The sequence below is a fragment of the Heterocephalus glaber genome, unplaced genomic scaffold, assembly GCF_053883595.1.
Source record: "Heterocephalus glaber isolate CG9 unplaced genomic scaffold, H.glaber_assembly_v1.0 deba00001472, whole genome shotgun sequence".
Classification (NCBI taxonomy): Eukaryota; Metazoa; Chordata; class Mammalia; order Rodentia; family Bathyergidae; genus Heterocephalus; species Heterocephalus glaber.
Window position 1 is genome coordinate 50,710,962 of NW_028258315.1, and position 22,077 is coordinate 50,733,038.

The 22,077-nt window shown below is 40.9% G+C and overlaps 1 protein-coding gene across 5 annotated transcripts in view; it reads right to left on the reverse strand.

The window, feature by feature from the left end:
* Eif4e3 (eukaryotic translation initiation factor 4E family member 3) overlaps positions 1–22,077 on the reverse strand; it is a 259,816-nt gene that overhangs the window by 22,643 nt on the left and 215,096 nt on the right. For 2 of the 5 annotated variants that reach the window (XR_015439142.1, XR_015439141.1), the window contains exon 8: positions 17,425–17,553. The exons of the other annotated variants lie outside the window; for them this stretch is intronic. The gene's annotated coding sequence lies outside the window, so the exon portion shown is untranslated. The remainder of the gene's footprint in view (positions 1–17,424; positions 17,554–22,077) is intronic. 5 annotated transcript variants of the gene reach the window in all.

Below are 22,077 nucleotides of genomic sequence, written 5' to 3' on the forward strand. Positions count from 1 at the left end.
AGCAGCTGGCAATATCTTAGCTAATACACCCTCCACTCTTCTGTGACCTTACAATCAATTCTAGAAACACTTAATGAACTTCTACTAAACACCAGAATGTGCAAAGAGAGGGCACAATGATAAAAACATAACGGCAGAGTTTCTACACAGAAGACAGTGGTCATGTAATATGGAATTTAAAAGTGACCATAGGACACAGATGCATGAACTGCCTAGAAGGCTGTGGAAACCATGAGAAGGAAAACTCATTCATGAAGAGACTTACAGTAGTGCAGCATCACAGAAGTCTTGCAGCTTAGAGGTCATGTTCGGGGCTTTATTGTATGCCAGGCAGATCAACCATCTCCCCCTATCTTGTATCTTTTTTTTTCTCCCCCTATCTTGGATGCCAAAGCACACAACCTCCTAATTCTGCTAAGCACATCAAAACTCTGTTGGAGGCCAAGCACCTTTTCCTAAGGCCCCATCACTTCACTCATCCCTCCTTCCCAAATTATCCATCATCATTTTCCCAGTTTCTCTGATTCCATGACACATATTTTCTTTTCTTTTTTTTTTTTTTTATGACACATATTTTCATTCTATTCTTTGGCTTTAAAAAAAAGTTAAAGACTCAGACTTTGGGATGCCTCAAAAACAGGAGTCCAAGCAAGCCTAATTTTTTCTCTTCCTATAAAACCAAGAATGACAGTGTGGAATAAGTACTTTAAATTACAAGGCATTCCTTTGCTGCTGAATCTCTGAAAAGGAGGTGACCAGCTCCACTGGGGTGTGAGCAAATGATTTGTTTTCTCCAGAGTTTGAAATGCTTTCCCATGAGTGTGGTGGCCGGGCCCTGCTGAATACAATACCTTCACAGAGGGGCTCTGTGCCATGAGACAGAGACCAAAACATTGTCAGGACAGTTTTCCAAGTAAGAGTCAAATCGGTAACAATCATTTGATTTAGCATTAAAATTAGATAAATTTCTACAGGAAAAAAAAATAAAAGAAAAGAGGCAGAGAGAAGAAAAAAAGAAAAGGCACAAGTACAACCACTCCATTGCCAAATAATTCCATACATCTCCCCGGTTACCTTGGGACATTTCTTCATCTTATTACAAGTGTCTGAAACATAGAACATGTTCCCTTCTAACCTATAAATGAACCACTCATAGACTTCTGTTTGTCTCATCAATTTCTACACCTTTTGGGAAAATAGATCATTTTACATTCCTTTCCAATGATGGAAAAGAGCTCACATTTTTAAAAAACATATATCTATTTCTTAGCATATGTGCAGAATGACTTCCCAGCATGAAACTGGCTGACCCTTTAAATGTTCTCATTCCAAGGAGAGGGAAAGCCCATCTTGGGTAACTCCACAGGAATCCTTGCAGAATCGTATCAGATGAGAACCACTCGACGACGGCTCAACAGAAACAGTCCCTGTGTGTCACTGAGGTTCAATTTGAGGACATCTTTACAAAGATAGAAGGGGGCCTTTCCTTCACATTCCCCAGAACAGTAACAAAACAAAATGCTATTCGAGTTGCCCTAAAAATGTCAGCATAAGCCTGCCCTGGAGAAAATGGCTTCAGATCTAAAACGTTCTAGCAAAGGCATGAGTAAGTCAGGCATCTCCTGAATGCAGGGAACAGTGTGCATCAGAAACCTGTCGGTCTTCTGTCTCCACTCAGCCTGGAGGAGCCAAAACAGGTTGACACTGACAAGTCAATTGAAATTTCTTTGACATTTATTATTTTTTCTCCAAAGCAACTCAGGTAAAGTCACAAGGCATAATCAACAATGACAGTTGCCATCTGAGAACAAAAGGATGACCTGACACTCTCCTTCCACCCACGCCAAGCAGCACCTATACAACTCCAGGAGAAAGAGAAACAGGCCAGCTGAGAAATGAGGACTGTTCCTCCCCGAACTTCCACTTGACCACGTCAGTGAGTCGTCACTCAGAGGGCACCTACTGTGCACCAAGCCCCGCCCACAGCCATGACGGCAGAAGGAGCCATGTGTGGTGGGATGAAAGAGAAGCGCAAAGACAGAGAGACAGATGAGGGCTAGGCGGGGACTGATACACAAGGCAGTGGCAGGGGAAGGCTTCTGGGGGCAGATGCCGCTGGGAAGGCTACTGAGTATGTGACACTGAAACTGCAATTTCAAAACCAAAAAAACCAGAAGGTTGTGGAGAGTAGTGTCCCAGTGCTAGGCTTAAAACTTCAAGTCAGTGGCCTCAGAGCTAAAGGTGATCCAAAGATGGGTTTTGTTTGGGACAGAGTAGATAGATTTTGTTTTTATTCAGTTTCCAACACGTAATAATAATCAAGATTAAACATTTTTTAATTTTAGTTTTCTGCTTTCTTTGGAAGATATGAGAGGAGATCTGGCCACATCAAGCTAACATTTTTCCCCATAGCAACAGGGTGAGGCTGTTTATATTCCCTCTTCTAGGCAGGGGAACCAGCACGTGTAAAGGCCCTGAGGACATTTTAACACAACACCAATGGTCCCAAAAAGCTCAGCCTTGGCTCCAAGATGGACTTTTTATGAAGCCCTCTAACTTGGTACATGTTCAAATCTCTTTTCTTGAAAGCCTTAGAACATCTGAGCAGCAAGAAATGATGCTGGAGTTACTACTACAAAGGGCAGATAACAAAACCAAAATAAAAAACAGCCACCCACAAACATCCCAAACACCACACACCAGCAACTGCAAGCAAACCCTCGGGCCTGGCAAGAGCTGCCAGAGAGACACTGGCACCAGACATCAAGCTGCAGTGGGCAGTGCGCCAAAGACACAGGCAAGGGTCTCTGGGCTCATCTGTCCACTCTGGCACAGCCAGCTAAGAGAAACTTATTTTTTTGCAATATTCCTATTTCTCAGGGTAAACATTACTCTGCTTAAAAAGAGAAACAGACAGACTCAAAGACAGGAAATACCACCAGACTCCTTTTCCTGCGATGGCATTTTCTACAAGAAGCTAGGAGACTGGGGGTACTTAATAAATCAGAGACAGAAAAGAAAACAGGCTATAGATTCAGAAAGGCTTGTGTTTCTATCCTGAATGAGTTATGTGACCTTAGCAAGGGAATTAACCTTCCTGACTCTCAGCATCCTCCCCTCTCAGACAGAAAAGGCTCTGGCCACCTCCTAGGTTGGGCCTGAGGCTTTCGTACTATTGATACAAAGTGATTCAAATATAGCAGGTGGCACTACAGAGCTTTAAGACTGCAACCATAAACCAGAATCTTTCTGGACCAATGTCAGCCTCTGTCAATCACAGACTGACATCATATGAAAAGGAAGAAATATGACCCACAACTTAGGTCCATCTATTGTACATCTGTGTCTACTGTTTGCACAAAGAGATGATGTGATAACCTCAAGCCAGGATGGGCCCACCGTAGTAAAGAGAGACATAAGCATGTCTCTTCCTCCTAGTTTTACTTTCAAATGCCTACGGATTTTGCATGCTGTCCCATGATACCCTGAGGAGCTGTAGCACTAGTGCATCTAATCTCCCTGAAGTCATCTATAAGAACTGAAAAAGAAACCAAGAGAGATTATATAAAGGTGCAAATTTCCAATGATGAATGTCATTATATTGTATACCTAAAATGTACCAATAAAATTACTTTTTAAAAAAACAGAACAAGAGAAGGTCATTCAGAACATGACCTTACCTGGAATATGATCACTGAGATGTAATTAGTTAACATGAGGTCACACAGGAGAAAGTGGCCCCCTATCCAATATGACTGGTGTCTTTACAAAAGAGATGAAGGAGGGATGTGGACACAGAAACACTCACAGGGAAGACACCAGGAGAGGATGACAACAGAGATCCAAATGAAGCTTCTATAAGCCAGCAAACAAGGATGGCCAGTAATCCATTAGAAGACAGGGAAGATTCTCTACAGCAGGATCAGAAGGAACCTGCCCTACCACCACCTGGACTTGGGACATTCAGCCTCCAGAAGGATGAGACCAGAAAGAAATTTCTGTTGGACCAGCCAGAGTTGGAAGGACAACAGGTTCGGGAGTAGACTGCTTTTCCTCTGTGAGACCACACATCTTCTCCTCCCTGCCACTGTCAGGAAGCCAAGAGGTGTGACGAGAAGAACAACAGGCACCCTTCATCCTCTGCCTTCCCTCCAGAGGCTAAGACCAGGGTGGCTGCTGGAAGGCAGGCAGAGGTGTTTCTGCTGAGGCCACTCAGGGTAGGCACAGCCTGGAGACGGGGAAGCTGGGGTGCTGCAATTGAGAAGATGAGAGAAAAATGACTTCAGGATAGTACTTCCAACTGTATTTCATTTTTCACCATAACCAAGTGTAGTGGTCACTTCCCTGTCACTGGGAAAAAATATCTGACACCTGAAACTTAAAGGAGAGGTTTTCTTTGGCTCATGGTTTTAGTGGGTTCAATCCAAAGTCAGCCAGCTTAAAGGAAGCAAAGTGCAAGGTCATGACAAAAGAAAGCTGCTCACACCATTGGCAGCCGGGAAATAGAGAGAGAAAGGAGCAGGGAACAAGAACACACCCTTCCAGGTCACATCCTAAGTGTCTGACCCTCCTCCAACCAGGTCCCAACTCCTAACAGGACATTCAGATACTAAACTCACCACTGGCCGAACCCACTGATGAGCGTAGAGCTCTCAAGACCCAATCTCCTTCTAAATATGAGACTTGTGGGGACATTTTAGATCTAAGCCACAATACCAAGTTACATTCAAATATATAAAATAATTTCTGTAAAAAGAAAGAAAAGAGGAGTAGAGGAAGTCTAGTGGACAAAGTATTCTATATTTCAGCTCTTGTTCTTTTTTGTGTGTGGTTTTGTGAGACAAAGTCTCACTATGTATGTAGTTCAGGCTGGCCTCAAACTCGAAGCAATCCTCCTGCATCACCCTCTCAAGTGCTGGAATTACAGGCGTGCACCACCACACCCAGCAGCTCTTGTTCACTTCTATATCTGGGATCCACAGGACACCCTTTATCCTTAAAATAAGTGCTCTACTCATTTTTCTTAAGTCAGCTGGTTTTGGTATTTGTTACTTGTAAGTAAATATATTTAGCACACACAAACACATGCTCCTCATTTATAATGGGATTTCATCTCAATAAACCCAATGGGCTGAGGGGGGCAGAACTGGGGACTCAACCCACAGCCTTCACACTGAGTTACATCCCCCGCCATTTTTTACTTTTTATTTTGTGGCAGAATCTCAATTGCCCAGGCAGGGCTTGAATTTGTGATGCTCCTGCCTCAGACTCCCAGAGTGCTGGGATTGCAGGCATGAGCTGCCATGCCCAGCTTGTAAACTGAAAAGACTGTAAGTAGAGAATGTGCCGAACCTACTGAGCCGCACAGCTTTGTAGCACAGCCCAGAGAATGTCGCCTGTTCGCCGTTGTGAGGGACTCATGGCCACTGTTCCACACCATGGCAGAGGCCTAGGCCTCACCTCACCTCATTCGCCCACAATTCACACCCAAGCATGGTTTCTCCTGGATGCATATGGCTTCTGGTGCCACTGTAAAGTCAAAAAGGTGCAAGTCAAAATATCGTAAGTTGGGGAACATCTGTATTATATTTTTTAAAATGTATCTATTTCAAATGTATATTAAAATTGAAGGGGGTTATCTGTGGTTGGCAGCATCAAGGACAGTTTTGTATTTTTTCCATTTAGTTTATTTATATTTTCTCAATTGACAACTATGACTATCTTTTACTACAGATTATTTCTTGAGTCTATGACAACAGTTCCCAAACTTTCTTGACACAACACTTAGTGTTTTAGCACTTTTTTCATAGTATTCCTTCCTATTCCACCCCCAGCTAAAGAAATTCTTAATAATTCTTCCTAGGCAGTCATTAGGTTCAAGCAAATTAATTAGTATTGAGTCCTAATAACAATAGCTATTTAGGGGGAAATAATACATTGAAAAATTTTTTTATTTCATTCTGAAACACTAATAGAACCCTCAGTAACGAGATATGTCTGCCTGCTGCACACTGAAGAACTTCACAAACCCTGAAATCTGATGAATGCTGCTCCCTACCTACCTGTTTTTCATTATGTGTTGATTTTTCAAACAGTATTTTGCTTTGTATCACAACAATTAGCAAAACCCAGCTTTGAAAAAAATAGAAAACTATCAATAGGAATATACAGAACAATCTTAAAAGTGCAAATAACATAGTTTATGCATAGCGCCTAACAGATGCCTTAGGGTCATTTTTTTTCTTTCCAACAGCCCTGGTGAGTTAACAGCCCTGGGCACAGAGCTTGAGAACAGACTGTCTGAACATTTACAAAGGTATATTCACATACACATATCTTCAGGATTTTCCTAACCCTTCCCACATTACCAAGATGAACAATTCAAACACAGGCAAAGAACATACAATTTTTTGACATATTATCCACCCTATCTGTCTGGTATTTGATACTACACTTAATTCAGTAACAAACTGGCCCAAAAAAGAAAGTCTGGACACAACAGCACAGAAAACTGCAAATCGGAGATAAAGGAGTTTACCAACCTCTAAGATAAATGATAGCCCTTAATTTTTTAACTATTTGGGCTTCTTCTCTGAAGACAAATTACACCTATATTTTCATCTTAGATCAGCGAGCTGCCACTAAGAGACCAATTGTTGTGAGTTGTACATTAAGGAAGAGTCACTTCACTGTTTTTCATGAGTATTTTATGTTGAGATGACACTCCAAGTCTCCTTACACGAGAGTCAAGTCACTACTTGCCAACTTTTCTAATTGTCTATTTTTCCCTCGTTCCTGTTGTTGTTTTTCCCTAGCTGAACTTTTCCTCGTAAGCATTTGTAGAAAAGCCCAGTGGGTGAATGGACAAAGGGAGGAAACCTGGTCAGAGCCTCAGATATGGTAGACTGTGGGGGCAGGCTGGACCAGATCACTTTTCAAGCTCAATTCCTGCCCCCAACCCTGTTTTACGGTTCTGCTGACTTTGGGGGAGGACAGAGCAGCAGAGATGACTCACAAAGCTGAGAGACACATAGCTAGCTGACTTGGATTAATCCATCATTGATATGAGGGAACTTGTCCATGTTACCGCTGGAAAAAGAATATATTACGTGAGCGACCAACAGACAGCAACATGAAATAACATGGTGACATGAAATAACAAAGGGTCAAAGGCCAAGAAACAGGAAACGAGCTCAACACAGGGAGTGATGGGACAGAAGAAACTTTTGCTGGAAGGAGTAGCAAACACAGGCCCCACTGTCCAGCCAGAAACACATGCTTAAGAGCAAGAATAAATGTACCTTCCAAAAACTCAATCCTAAGTCTTGGCAAGATCACAGGGGCCTATGAGGCTCTGTCCTAACTTTGCCGGGCTTCTACAGGAGTTAATTTTAACTTGCTAGCAAATGCAAATACATCTTTAAAAAAAAAGCAACCCAATTAAGACACAAGTGTTTAAAGACACAAGGAGTAATTACAAATGTATTATTCATACCTAATTTACAAGATGAACTTCTTTCTGTAAAATATTAAACTGTTTACATGCAGGCGAGGAAGACAATTTTCAATCCGTTCATGTTCCAGTACAAAGCAATGACTATTAACAAAGCAACTGCTTCTGGTGGACTTACAGTGTAGACTCGGCAGTAATCAGAAAATGTTTGACCTCAAGATATCTACTTGACCCCACAGAAATGCAGACTCGCCTGCTATAAAATCCTAAACAATGGGGCAGACAAGGTCACAGGGTCAAAGCGAATATTAACAGGTCACCGTGCGGCCCACTTGGGAGCAATTACTTCCAGTCATGGCTAAGTGGACACTTGATTGAATACCACTAAGACAGCTCACATCCCACGGATAACAATCCTCACAGCGATTAAGAATTAAAGCCCCCATGATTCAGCCTTTATTACTCAAATGAACCTAACTCTTCCATAAAAAACTCTTGGTATATGCCTGATGCAAGGTCTAAATTGAAATGCCACCTCATTAAACAATAATATCTAATTTTATCTAAATGAATTTTCATGAAAGTGCGCCACACAGCTCAGGAATTTTTAAAATGAATTATCACAAGTGATACATAATTTCACCAAAACTGGGGCGGAAAAAAACTAGCTTTACGAATAAAAGGAAACATCAGTGTTGAATGAAATGACTATTCCTCCATGGCCAGAGGGAGTGACAAGACTATGGGCTGCTACAAAACAATAGTAGCCTGTTTTTTTTTAATTCTCTAATTTTCATTCATGATAAAAACAAAAAAGGGGGCCTTGGATTTAGCTCAGTGGCCCCACACCTGCCTCGCAAGTACAAGGTCCTGAGTTCAATCCCCGATACCAAAAAAACAAAAAACAAAAAAGGGCAGCAGCTATTCTACTAACTGGCCAATCGGTCACAGAGGGAACTTTAAAAACTACAGATTTCAGGTCCTCCTTTGAAATCAACTGGATTTGTGGCCCTAGAAAGGATGCTGTTGTCAAACTCCCAAGTAACTGTCACATACTACCACATCCGAGCCTGGGACACAGCGTGGACAAAGTCTCCCCAAGGATAACAAATGGCAGGGGAAGAGGACACGTCATTGCCTCTCTTCTGTTTTAATCTTTCCTCATTTCATAATCTTCCCAAGGCCCTTTTATATATTTTTATCATCACCTTTAGTCACGATGATTCATTTTCTAATTATAATAATCAATGTAAAACTTCTTTAATAGAAAATGATTCACTTTTTAAAAAACAAATAAATCAAATTATTAATTAAAAAACAAGAGTACGGTGGTACTTGTCCTTGGCCAACACCATGACCAACATGACAGTGACACCCATACGTGACCTAAGAAAGCCAGAGCCAGCTCATTCTTTCTGGGTCACGGACAGATCCCAGGAACACACTCATGGAAAAAAATTCCAAGTTCAGGCCCAAGTCTGTCTCTCAGCTGACATGCAGTAATTTTTCTGGGGGAAACCCTGGAAAGTATATTAACAGATAGAACAACCTGAACCTCTGCAGTTAGTAACAATCTAAATACAAAGTACAGATCTTAGAGAAAATTTGCAAGGAATAAAAACTGGCAGGGGCAGATGAGATTAATACAGCAAGTGAACTCCATTCGATGCAGAAATGGGGCTCTAAGATGCAAACAAATCACTCCAAGGTCTTATATTAAAATCAATCCTCATTAAAAATCCTTTGAACATGGCACTGGGGGAGTGTACTCCATCCCCTAGCAAGCCTTGGGCATCCCACAGAGCAAATGTGTGAACTAGGAAAAGGTCCCCTCTGGAGGGAGACAGCTTTACCTAGCCAGATGAATAGTGGGTACTACCTACACATTTTTATAAAGGTTCCCCTTCCTCCAAGCTGACCCAGGCAAGACCCAGGGCCTGAGCAGCGGAGCAAGAGGCAGGATTTCAGCTCCTACTCATCCTCAACCAGGCACACTTGTGCAGAGAACAAAAAGTTTCACATCAGAGCAGTCAGTCAGAACAGCAACAGGTAATTTATGACTGTCAGGCAACTCCAGGGCAAGGAGTAGCGAAGATTATTAAGTTTGAGAAGGCTAATGATTCCCTCAAGCCTCACAAGCAAGACCAAAGAGTTTGAAGTTAAAAAATACAAGCCCTGACATCCAGCAGCTCCTCATCCAGGAGGCTGGAAGGCACCCCGTGACCAAGCTGCATGACCCTTACCAACTCAAGACTTCAGTGTCCACATCCAAGCTGCAGGTTTGACTAAATGATTTCACCCAAAAAAAGCAGAGATCATGCTAAAAATCAGAAAAAAACACACATGAGCTCAAAGTTTACACAGACCTGAATTCAAGTCCACCTGTATCAATTTGCATCCATGACAAATGAAAGCACTACTGGGTAACAGAATCCAGATCACTGTGCTCCTCTTCTTTGAGGTTTATGAAAAATAATGCTTTATAATATAATTAGATGTGAGATTTCTTTCAAGGAGAAGACAATCTGTGCAACAGGGGGAAACACACACACAAACACACACACACACACACACACACACACACACACACACACAAAATGTCCAGTCAGGTCATTCTTTGACAAGGGATCAAAAATGCAATGCCAGGGGGAAGCTTGTTGTTTAAGAGTCAAAATTTACTCTGACTTTTAAACAATCCTACCTGTAGTGACTACACTTTGACTTCAAATAAATTAGTTTCCTTCTAAATTATAGCTTGTCCTCTTTGTATGCTCACTATCCCATGTTTTAGTTTACAGTTGATAATTTTGCAATAATGATTACAGACACTGGGTCACTCAAAGAGAAAGATATTGGTGTTTTCAGAACCTGGAGATACCAGAAAAGCAAGAAACTTTGTGAATAGATGGTTCATTGTTGTTGTTTTCATAGGCACACATCTGAAAATGCAGGTCCTCAACAATGCAGACATTATTGTGGTTTCTTTTTTGCACTCTTTATGAAAACATGTTTGTGCTTAACCCTCCCAAGCGCCTGTTCTATGTTAAATAAAAACAACTCCAGTAAATTGCTGACAAACAGGTAGGACAAGTAGAAAGAATTCCCTAACTTTCAAATTCTCAGCTCAGGGAAAGAGAAAAAAACTGAAGTTAAAAGATGTCCCCAAAGTCATTTGGTAAACATGCTTTCCTAAAGAGAATGTGAAACGCATAGCAAAATAGACACTTAACTAATTTTAAATGCCTAATTATATACCGCCTAAACAGAATTATCAAGAGACTTGATTGACTTCTACAGAGCTGTGATTGCCATCAAGCAAACTCAGAGAAATAATAAATAATGTTTGACCTTCTAATGCCCTCAAAAATTACTCACATTATCGGAGTGTGAGGACCACTGGCATTCCATTCTAATATTGTCAGGGAACACAAAGGTCACAGATTAATTTGAAGTTATGATTCAGATTCATTTAGTGGGGGAACAATTTGAAGAAATACTTATATTGGGCATACAAAATAAGGGGGTTGGGCTACCTGAATAAGAAAAAGAGGTAAATGGTAAGCAGGTATATGAAGGATGTGAAATTAAGATAGCTTACTCAAAACAAATAAGGGTGGATAATTTTGCAGACTTAGAAAAGTCCAAATTTTGGTCTGAAGGTGAATGTTAGGTGTGGAGGCAGGAAACTGAAGGGTATTCTTTCCTACCTTGGCTGTTTTCTAACAAAGTCTTCAAGTCTTAAGTATCTGCAACAAATAGCAATTGTGAAACATTGGACTACCAGTAATGCTAAGCTAAGAAATATTTCTGGTTTTGAAAGAGAATCCCATATAAGGCTAAACTTTCCCCAAACTGGTGCACCATATCTACATGACAATTTGAAATTTCAATGGAAGAGGTTTAAATGTGATGGATAGACAGAAAATCAGAAGTCAAACCTCCTGACACCAGATTCTAAACTCAGCCACATTCAAAAATCACATTCCTCCCTGTCTACCTCATGACTTGGGTTGTGCCCCCATGTGACTTTCCAAAAAGGCTTCTGCTTCAGAATCAGAGAAAACGTTTCACCCTGAAATTACTGGGGCCTGTTAGTACTATCTAACAATCCTTGATGTGCACATTAACTGAAACAATGTCCCTTTCACACTGCTATTTAAATTGAATCAAAGTCTGAAAGAAAGTATAGGTGGAGCATCTCTAATTGCAAAATTTAAAATCCAAAACATGTTGAGTATCCTGTCTATACTAAAAAATTTCCAATTTCAGATTTTCAGATTAAAGACAACTACTAACGTTTAGGCAAATATTCAAAAAAACTCCAGATTCGGAAACATTTCTAGTCCCAAGCATTTCAGATAAGGGATACTCGACCTGTACTAATGTGGTATCATTGGCCTTCTTTAAAAAAAAACCTGCACCAAACGCCCTGTTACATAATAAAAAAAATATGTATTTGTTCTTTGTCCCTGTGTTATGACATTCAGCACCTAGAATCCTTGGGAATCCCAAAAATATTAGTGTCTTTTTGTTGCTAATGATTGAGGATGCTGCATAGCCCCGGTCGGGGGGGGGGGGGGGGGCCTTGCTAGGAGATCCAGAGGGAAAAAGAACTTTCAGTGCCATCTCCTGACTCTGAGCTCTGAAGAGGAGAGAGGCGCTGAAGGTTGAGTTGATCACCAATGGCCAATAATGTAATGGATCATGCTTACTAATGAAGATTCCACACAGACTCAAAAGAACAGGGTAGGAGAGCACTCAGGTTGCTGAGCAGTGAAGAAACCTACATGGTAACACATCCAGGGGCCATGGAAACTCAGTGCCCCTCTCACATACCAAGTCCTATACTGTACATCTCTATCATTTGTCTGTGCATCTAGATCCTCTGTAATATCCTTTATAATAAACAAGTACACCTAAGTGTTCCTCTGAGTTCTGTAAACTGTCCTAGCAAGTGACTGAACCCAAGATGGGGTTCATAAAAACCTCTGATTAATGGTAGCTATTCAAAAGCACGGGTGGCAACCCAAGGCTCTGCAAATGATATCTGAAGTGGGGTCACTCTTGCAAGCTGAGCCCTCACCTTGAATTACAGGCCAGCTAGTAGGTATCCAGATCTGACTGGTATGGGCAAAACCCCCTAAACAGTCTGCTGACCAGAAGTGTCTATGGAAAGAATGGGCGGGTGAACTGTTTCCTATCTTACACTCTCTACCCAAACTGTCAGATCAAAGGCATTATTTGAAAGGTAGGTTCTCACCAAATCATTAACACTTCATGGTGCACACACTACAAAAGCCCAGTGTCACTTGACTAACATGATCATATAAGGTAGGTGTAATTATCACTGTTTTTTTTGTTTGTTTGTTTGTTTTTTGGTACCGGGGATCGAACTTGGGTCCTTGTGCTTGCGCAGCAGGCAGCGAAACCACTGAGCCAAATCCCTGGCCCAATTAACACTGTTTTAAAAGTGTAAAGCTAAAATTAAGTAATTTAGCTAAGATGTGCTATGCACTAACAGAATTAGGATTCAAACCCAGGGCCATATGACCTCCCACTCTATATAAGCGTGAGTCAAATCCTCAAGAAAGCCCTGCCATCAAGAAAAAAGAAAAGAGGGGCAGGGGATTTAGTTCAGTGGTTCCACCTCCTGCCTCGCAAGCGGAAGGACCTGAGTTCAATCCCCAGTACCAAAAAAAGAAAAGAAGAAAGGATTGACTAACATATACTAATTTTCCTATTCCGCCCCCAAACTGGCCCTACCATAGAAAGGAAAATAGATCATGACTTTGTAATCAAGATTCTGCCTTGATTCAAGCACCATGTAATCAGCACAACTAAAACTTGCTGCTTGTTTCCTTATGTTGAAGTCTAAATTCAGGTGTAAATAAAACCTTTATTCTTTAGGTCTACTATCTCCATCTTCAAGGAGGGATATACATAAATAAATGTAATTTCTTCCGAGCCCAGGCCTCAAGGCAATGCTCAGAGAAGTAGGAGGTATCAGTTCAAACCAGGCTCAGGATTCGATTCCTGGACCCTGATGATATGGAGTTTATAAAGGAAGTCCCCTCCCAAGGCCACTCGGGAGAGGGGGCCACGGCAGCCTGGGCAGCTGTGAGAAACAGGAGCTTAGCAAGAAACCACTGGGCAAACAAATACTGTTCTAAGAGATGAAACTGGAACCACACAGAGAAAGACCTCAGCATAACATATTTCGAGTCACCCTGGTTTAAATAGGGAAGGCCTGCTTGAGAAACAAAATGGAGAAAGGAAAGGAAAGAAAAAGAAAGACAAAGAGAAAGGGCAAAGTGAGAAACTAATAAAGAACCCAAAACTCTGCCCTATTAGGAAAGAGAGATAAACAATAGGCAATGTTCTCATGACTATGTTTTCTTCTTTTGCTTCCTTATCTACCTGCAAGGTTATCTCCAGTGTGATCATTTAAGAGGGGAATGATTGATCAGTTCTGACTAGGCCAAGGTAATAAGCTTCAAGCCAGAAGTGTTTGGGGATGGGCCAACAAGTTGGAACCCACACAGAGAGGGCCTAACCAGGAATGTACTATGTAGGCAGGCATAGCCTTCAATCTCAGTGTCCTACAAACCCAGTGGTGCATATGGCTCCTTATTAGGCAGGTAGACGGAAGACCCATGAAATTTACAGCCCAACTACAGGCCTGTGTACTCTACTGTTTCAGGATGCTGTAAAAAAAAATGATTGTCATTTATATGACTTCTACCTGCTCAATTCCACCTTCCCTTTTATTTGTTTATTTACTTTTTATGAAGTCTTGAGTTCTTCAGGACACCACAGGGTTTATAGGCAGCCTTCTTTTGCCACCTCTGTTCAGTACTTACTTCCTCCCTGAGTTGACACCATAAAGAAACTATTAATATTACTACCCCAACAACAAAAGGTGGATGGTTCCACAAACAAAATCCACTCCCGGGTGCCTGTCATCTTACTTTTTTTTACCCCAAATTATCAGCAAGACAGACTCTAGCTGAATTTTCTTTTCTTGAAAAAAAAACCCCAATAATAATAATAATAATAGTTATTATTATTATTATTACGTCCTGGTCTGGGTTTCTTTAAGGCAGTAAATTTAAAAAATAACTTACTTACTAAAACTCACTGGTGTTGAAAGAATCTCCTCCCAATCCATGCCTCACTACGCAAAGAGATGAAGAGAAGGTGGGGCATTTTTTTTTTTTTCTGCATTTGGCAGGAAAAGCAAGAGGAAGCTGCTGCTCCCAGTTCCCCACCTGCTCCGCCCTTTTTCTTCCACACAGAACAGAAAGTGCCTTAAGCAACAACTAAGTTCATACCGGCCACTCCATCCCCCTCCACGTAGCTAGCAAGAACTTCATGATTTGTTTTTAAGCATAAAGTTTTGGGAGGAGGGTAAGATTTACTGAGGTATACACAGTTGATCCTTGAAGGAAAACAAAATGAGTCATATTTATACAATTTAAAGGATAGGACCTTGGTGATACAACTTACTCCTGCAACCAGAAATGAGTTTAGAATCTATTAGAAGCTAAGATTATGCTACCAGTTTTAACAAGTACTTTTGCACCAGCACAGTAAGAACTCAACTGATACCAAAATATTACCCTTCATAATATGAAATAAAAATATAGCTTGAACATTTTGCAAGTGTTAATCATAAAAAATGCATTCTACAGGTATGTACAGTCTGTGGGCAATTTCAAACCATCCTCCCAACTCTTTAATTCTGCAAAATAATTTGAGATATTTTTAAAGAGCCAGTAACAGATTGGGAAGAAATGCAAACCAGCTTCCCAGACAAATTTCAGGCTCATCTTATTCTTTTTTAGATAAATAACCGAAGTCTTCAGCTACTAGGAAGCTGGAGACTCTGTAAATTGTAACAAAATCCCCAAATTCTTTTCATTTAGAACCCACCTTGCTCAAAAATACATCGAAGGTGACTGTGACCCAAAAGGAACACACCAAAGGCCCAACCCTCAGGATCATGCTAACTCCAACCATTGGAAACAGAAAGGAGGAAGTAGGGAAGGGGGAATAAAAGTGATCAAAATGCAATATGTACACAGGCTAATTCACCAGGAAGAAGGTAATTACTATGTGCTACAAAAATATAGTAAACTAATTTTTTAAAAGGAGCATGATTATTTACCCTCCAGGATGAGAAAGTTCACTCTTAAGGTATTTGAAACAGCCCAAAAGCTTTCTCTTAAACGCTATTATTCTCAAAATTTCATGTGGATAAACTAGTCTGGTTTGTCAAACTGAAACTTCAGGTGCTCAGGAAGAACAGAGAGAAGTGAGACCAGGAGGTACTGAGGTGCAGCTGGGCTAGAGCAAGATCTGAGGTGCTACTGCACAGGACAGTGACTGTGGACCGCAGTAATGCACCGTAAACTTGGGAAGGCAGAATAAAGGTTTCTAATGTTTTCACCATAAAAAAATAATGGGATGTAGACTGGTGCAACCACTATGGAAATCAGTATGGAGATACCTCAAAGAACTAGGGCTAGAGGTCCCATTTGACCCAGCTATTCCCCTACTGGGTATCTTCCCAAAAGAATTAAAAGAATCATACTACAGTGAAATATGTACACCCATGTTTATAGCGGCACAGTTTGTAATAGCTAAAACTTGGAAATAGCCCAAGTGCCCATCAACTTGAAACTGGATAAAGAAGATGGTTTTTTTTTTATAAAATGGAGTACTACTCAGCCATAAAGAATGAAAAACTGGAGTCATTTATAGCTAAATGGATGCACACTGAGGCGATACTCTTAAGTGAAATAAATAGGACACACGTGTAAATACCGAATAGTTTTTCTCTAGTGTGAGAAACTGAAAGTGTAAATAAGGATTTAATGGATTAATAACAAATAATTGATACTGTGAAATAGGAAAAGGTCCAAAGGGGTAGGGATGGTGGGAGAGGAAGGGGAAAGGAAAGAAGGGAAAGGAAAAATTGAGAAAAGAAAAAAAATGGAAACGAAGTCTATGTAAATAGGGAAGGGTGGAGGGTTGAAGGGCACACAGGTAATGGGGAAAAAAAATAAGAACCAAGATATATCATATACAGATACAAGCACCCAATGATACATGTAAACGTATTATATACCTAAAATGTAAAAGAATTTGAGGGAAAAAAAATAATGGGAGATAAATATGTTTAGCCTGATTTAAACACCGCACAATGTATACATGCATCAAAGCACATGGTGCCCCATTTAAAGTATACAGTTTTATGTTTTTCATGTATCAGTTAAAAATAAATTTAACTTAAATTTTTAGAAAATGCAGATCCTCAGCTCTACCTCTAGAGAATCAGACAGAGCAGGTGTGGAAAAGGGGGCGAGAAATCCGCACAAGCGATTCTGGTGCAGACCCTAGGAAACACTAAATTTAAGGTCCCACCAGATCCAGGGACCAGATTCCAATGGTCACTTTTCTAGGATGTGGCTTTAATCCTTTCATTCCACTTATGGGCAAATCTCAATCTTAATCACCCCCCCACAACCCCCCCCACACACGCATGCATGTACACTATCACTACCACATCAGTCCTGAATTAAAAGTATGAACATTTCCTAGATGTCGTAGACAATTAAGAGCCACAGCTGCCTGGGCTAGGGACACATACATGCCTGGAGTTGGGCCAATCAGATCCTTTAGCTTCTTCCTCTAAGAATTTGTGAGAGTCCAGTGAAATCACACTGCATTCAAGCATAACTAATACAAAGGCACCACCAATACTTAGAAAAGTATCAAGGGGAATAAAAAGTGTGTTTATTAATAGTGCAAATTATGAGCAAATGCCCCAAAGTAAAAAGAGCTAAAAATCTGATGCTTCCATAGTGGCTCTCTGTTCCCACTGGCCTCATGGACTGAGGGCATCTCATTTCACTTACTGGTCATCTCTAAGACTTTTAAAGGAAATTTAAACTGTAAGGCATTCTTACCTGACATGCCGACTTCCAAACCTAGCCTCCAGGTAAGATGTAATTTCACTCAAGGAGAAGGACACCACAGGTCTACTCAGAACTCAAGGTCAGCAGCTCAGGGCCAAAGAAGCAGGTGTCTGCAGAGACCTGGCAAATGCATGCACAGCAATAAAAGAGACAAGAAACACTCTAGTGACTGCACTTTCTGCTTCTGCTCCTTCTGAGATACAGCTGCATTCCAAGGCTCTGAAGATAAGCCCAGCACCCTTCTAACCACCACCATGCTTCACTGCCCTCCCCTTCTTGGCTTGTCTCTTAGCTACTGACAACATTAAAACTCCAAACACAAGCACTAAGCATAAGAATGAAACAATGCAAGACAGAATTCTCATCTGCAAAGTCTGAGAGACCAAGCATGACCCTTGGGGACAGTCACAAAGGACCACGTGCAGACTCACTGTCAAGGCAGGCTGCAAGGAGAGAGAAAAATAAAGCACAGCCCCAAAACAATGAGACAGAAGAAGAGTAATGCAGAGAGAGAGGTGTCTTATTTAGGGAAGGATTCCAGTTTCCAGTTTCCCCACATATTCCATGACACAACAATCATTCCAACAAATTCCCTTCTGCTCCCTCTAACCAGATAATCCCGCTAAGTGTATTTTAAAAATATTTCAGACCCCAAAAGGAAATTTTCTGGACTCTCAATAAACTGGCTTATGACTCAGAACTGGAGAAGAATGCCCTCCTCCCTTACCCCATCACAGACATGGTTAGTGCCTTTGCCTCCACATGCAGGCACCCCAGGCAGCCACTGGCAGGGTCCTCTCTGGACAGACTCTGAATTGTAGTACTCTGTACAGTTCAAACTACTTTTATGGAAACAGTACTAAAATCAGAAGGATTCTTCTCAACCACATTATGAGTCATAAATAAAGAGCTTACATTAAGCACTTAAGCACTTCTAAATTGGTTTTTTTTTTCCTTGTTCCTTTTTTGGGGAGAGGGCAGTTATTGTTCTGTCTTAGAAGAGCATAGAAAACACAGCTTCCTGAAAGCAACTGGCATGTGTAAAGGAGGGAAATGTCTGGGTGTCTGAGAAACTGACCTGAACCCCAACAGAGGTAAAAAGCTGTCTGCTGCTCCACAGGAAAGGATCCCGAGGACCATTTCACACCTTCTTGATGTGCCACGATGCAAACCCTTGTGATGACGGTCTGTCCATGAGACTAACAGAATGAACCAGGAATAGACACCCTCTGTACCATGTCCCACGTTCCCCAGTACCAGCATGGGCTGAAGAGTAACCAGGAGAGTCATGCAGAGCTATGAAAGGGACTTACCTCCCAGCCACCTCTGCCTCTGGCTCATCTGGGCCATGGAGGGAAGGCCCAGTGAGCATTCACAGATATGGAATAGAAAGGCGCAAAGGCAATCAAAGAGCTGAATCTGAATGAGCAAGAGATCTCTAAGTAGAAGGCGCCATGGGGGTTTTAATTTCCCTGAAGGTCTTTACCAAGTCCTGGGCACTAAATGAAACAAAGAGGCTCTAAAAAATAGTCACTGCAGAGGGTTTAAATGGTGCACAGACAACCCGCCTGCTGAAAGACAGATGATACCAGGACAGCACAGCAGCCAGCAAGGCGGCCTCAGTTCCAGCTGGATCTCAGGTCAAGGGGTGGCTGAGGCATTGCCTTCCCAGAAGAAGTGAGTCACAGGAAAGTCTGAAAGGGAGGCAAGGTGGTGGATTTGTTTTCCCCTGTGTTCAATGGCTTAGCAGTGGCTGAGCAGTATGGAAAAGAATAATACTATAGAAGAGAATAAAGGAAGTGGTCATTGGGAAAGAGGAGCATCCTCCAGCAAGGCAACTGACAAGGTAAGGCAAGAGACAGACTCACGAAGCATCATGAAGTGACCAGTCAGCCAGGAGGATGAAGGCTTCCTTACTGAGTCCTGATGGCCAGGCAGAAAGATGGGGGCTTATACATCCGGGTTCTGGAACAAAAGCAGGCCAAGGCCCAGCCCTGGCTGCCATGTGGGTGGCTTGCCTCAGCCTCTTAAATTCTCTCATCTGTGAAACAGGGACAAGAATAATATCCCCTCGCAAGGTTGTGAAGATATAGTTAAAGTTTTTAGTAGCAACAGCATGGGGGTGGCAAACTTCTAATCTGTAAGCCAATACCTCTGACCATCTCATCTGCTTTTTACAGTCCAAGACTTAAGAAAGATTTTTACATTCTTACATGACATGTGTAAGAAAGGAAAATACTACTAGTGACACATGAAAATAGTATGAAAATGAAATTTCAGCATGCATAAAGTTTTATTGGAAAACAGCCATGCTCATCCACTTATAGACTATCTGTGGCTGCTTTTGCTTCACTATGCCATAGACATTCACGGTCTGCAAAGCCTGTAAGTTTACTACCTGGCCCTTTACAGAAACACCTGCTGGCCCTGCATCAGCTGACACAAAGCATTACTATTAGCTGTGCTCACTTTACAAATAAACTCAGAGAGATAATGAAATCCTGGTATTGAGATTTAATCCATATACTGTAAAATTAAACATTTAAAACTATATGATTAAATGGTACTTAGTATATTCAAGAGCTGTGAAACCATCACCATATTTAAGTTTAGAAATTTTACCACCCACAAAGAGACAACCTGTCCCCATGGGTAGTCCCTCTCTATTTCTGTTCTCCCCAGCTCCTGGCAACCATTAATCTACTTTCTGTCTCAAGGGATTTGCAAACTCTGAATATTTCCTATAAATGGAATTATATGCTATGTGGTCTTTTAGTGTCTAGCTTCTTTCAATTAGCATAATGTTTACAAGGTTCATCATGATGTAGAATGAATCATTATTTCACTCCTTTTTGTGGCCATATAATATTCTACTGTCTGCATAAATCATATATTATTTATTCATCCTTTCATATACCTTTGGGTTATCTCTGTTTTTTTACCATTTTGAATAACTGTCCTGTGAACATTTATATACCAGATTTTGTGTAGGCTTATGATTTCATTTCCCCTGGGTACATATCAAGTAGAACTGATGAGTCACATGGTACCTCTATTCTTAACCTTTTAAAGAAATGCCAAACTGTATGCCAAAGAAACTGACCCATGTCACAACCCACCAACAATGTTCAAGAGTTCCAATTTGTCCACATCGTCACAAACTCATACTACTGTCATTTTTATTATAGCTGTCCCAGGGGGTACAAAGTAGTATCTCCCTGTGGTTTTGATCTGTATTTGTCTAATGACTAATGATGAGCACCTTTTCATGTGTTTGTCATTTGTATATCTTCTTAGGAAAATGTCTATATATAATTTTCTCTATCTTTTAATTGGGTTATCTTTTATTGTTGAGTCAGATGAGATATTTTGTTGTTGCTGCTGTTGTTTGGGGGTTTATTTGTTGTTGTCTATTTTGGTTTTTGTGGTACTAGAGATTGAGCCCAAGGAGCACTGAGCTACACATCCCCAGACATTTTTATTTCTTTACTTTGAGACATGGTCTCACAAGGTTGCCCAGGCTGGCGTTGAAATTGGGATTCTCTTGCCTCATCCCCTCTAGAAGCTGAGATTACAGGCATGTATGTAAGGGATTATATGCCAAACTGTGTTCTTTATATGTGTTGGATACTAGACCTTTACCAGCTAAAGGATCTTGCACTTGTGATGCAGATGGGCTGCCACTGAGCTAAATCCCTGGCCAGAAGTTTTTAATTTTGATGCAGTCCAATTTATATATTTTTTTCTTTGTTGCTGTTTTTGGTGTTATATCTAAGAAATCACTGCCTAATCCAGGATTGAGAAAATATACTCCTACAAATTCTTCCAGGAGTTTTAAATGTTTAGCTCTTACATCTGGATCCTCATGAGGTAGGAGTCCAACCTCACCCTCATACATGCATATCCTGTTTTCTCAGTGCTATCTGTTGAAATGACTATTCTATGTCCCATTGAATGGGCTTAGCACCTTTGCTGAAAATCAGTCATAAATCTAAGGGTTTGTTTCTGGGCACGCCCACCCCACATTATTTTCCACTGACCTTTATCTCTATTCTTATTCTAGCACCACACTACAAGTAAGTTTTTGGGTTTTTTTGTTTTTTGGTACCAGAGATCGAACTCAAGACCTTGTGCTTGCGAGGCAGGCAGTGGAACCACTGAGCTATATCCCCAGCCCTAACTTTGCCCTTTTTCAGAAATGTTTTGGCTATTCTAGGTTTCCTACATTTCTGTGTGACTTTTAGAATCATTTGTCCATTTCAGGGGGTAAAAAAGACACCTAGGATTTTGATAGGGATTGAACTAAATCTATAGATCAATTTGGGCAATACTGGACACTGACTCTTCCAATCTATGAATGAAGGACATCATTCCATTTCTTTGGGTCTTCTTTAACTTATTTCAATAGAATTTCATAGTTTTCAGTATATATATTTTGTACTTGTTTATTAAACATATTCCCAAGTATGTCTGATACTATCATAAATGAAATCGCTTGAAATCTTTGTTCATTAGTATAAATTTAAACTTGGAATTCCAGAAAGACAATGAGTATGTGTGCAAGAACCAAGAACCAAAGTTTAACAGAAACCTAAAATAAAAAGAAAGCTAAATTTCAAAAATATACTGCCTGTCCAAATCATA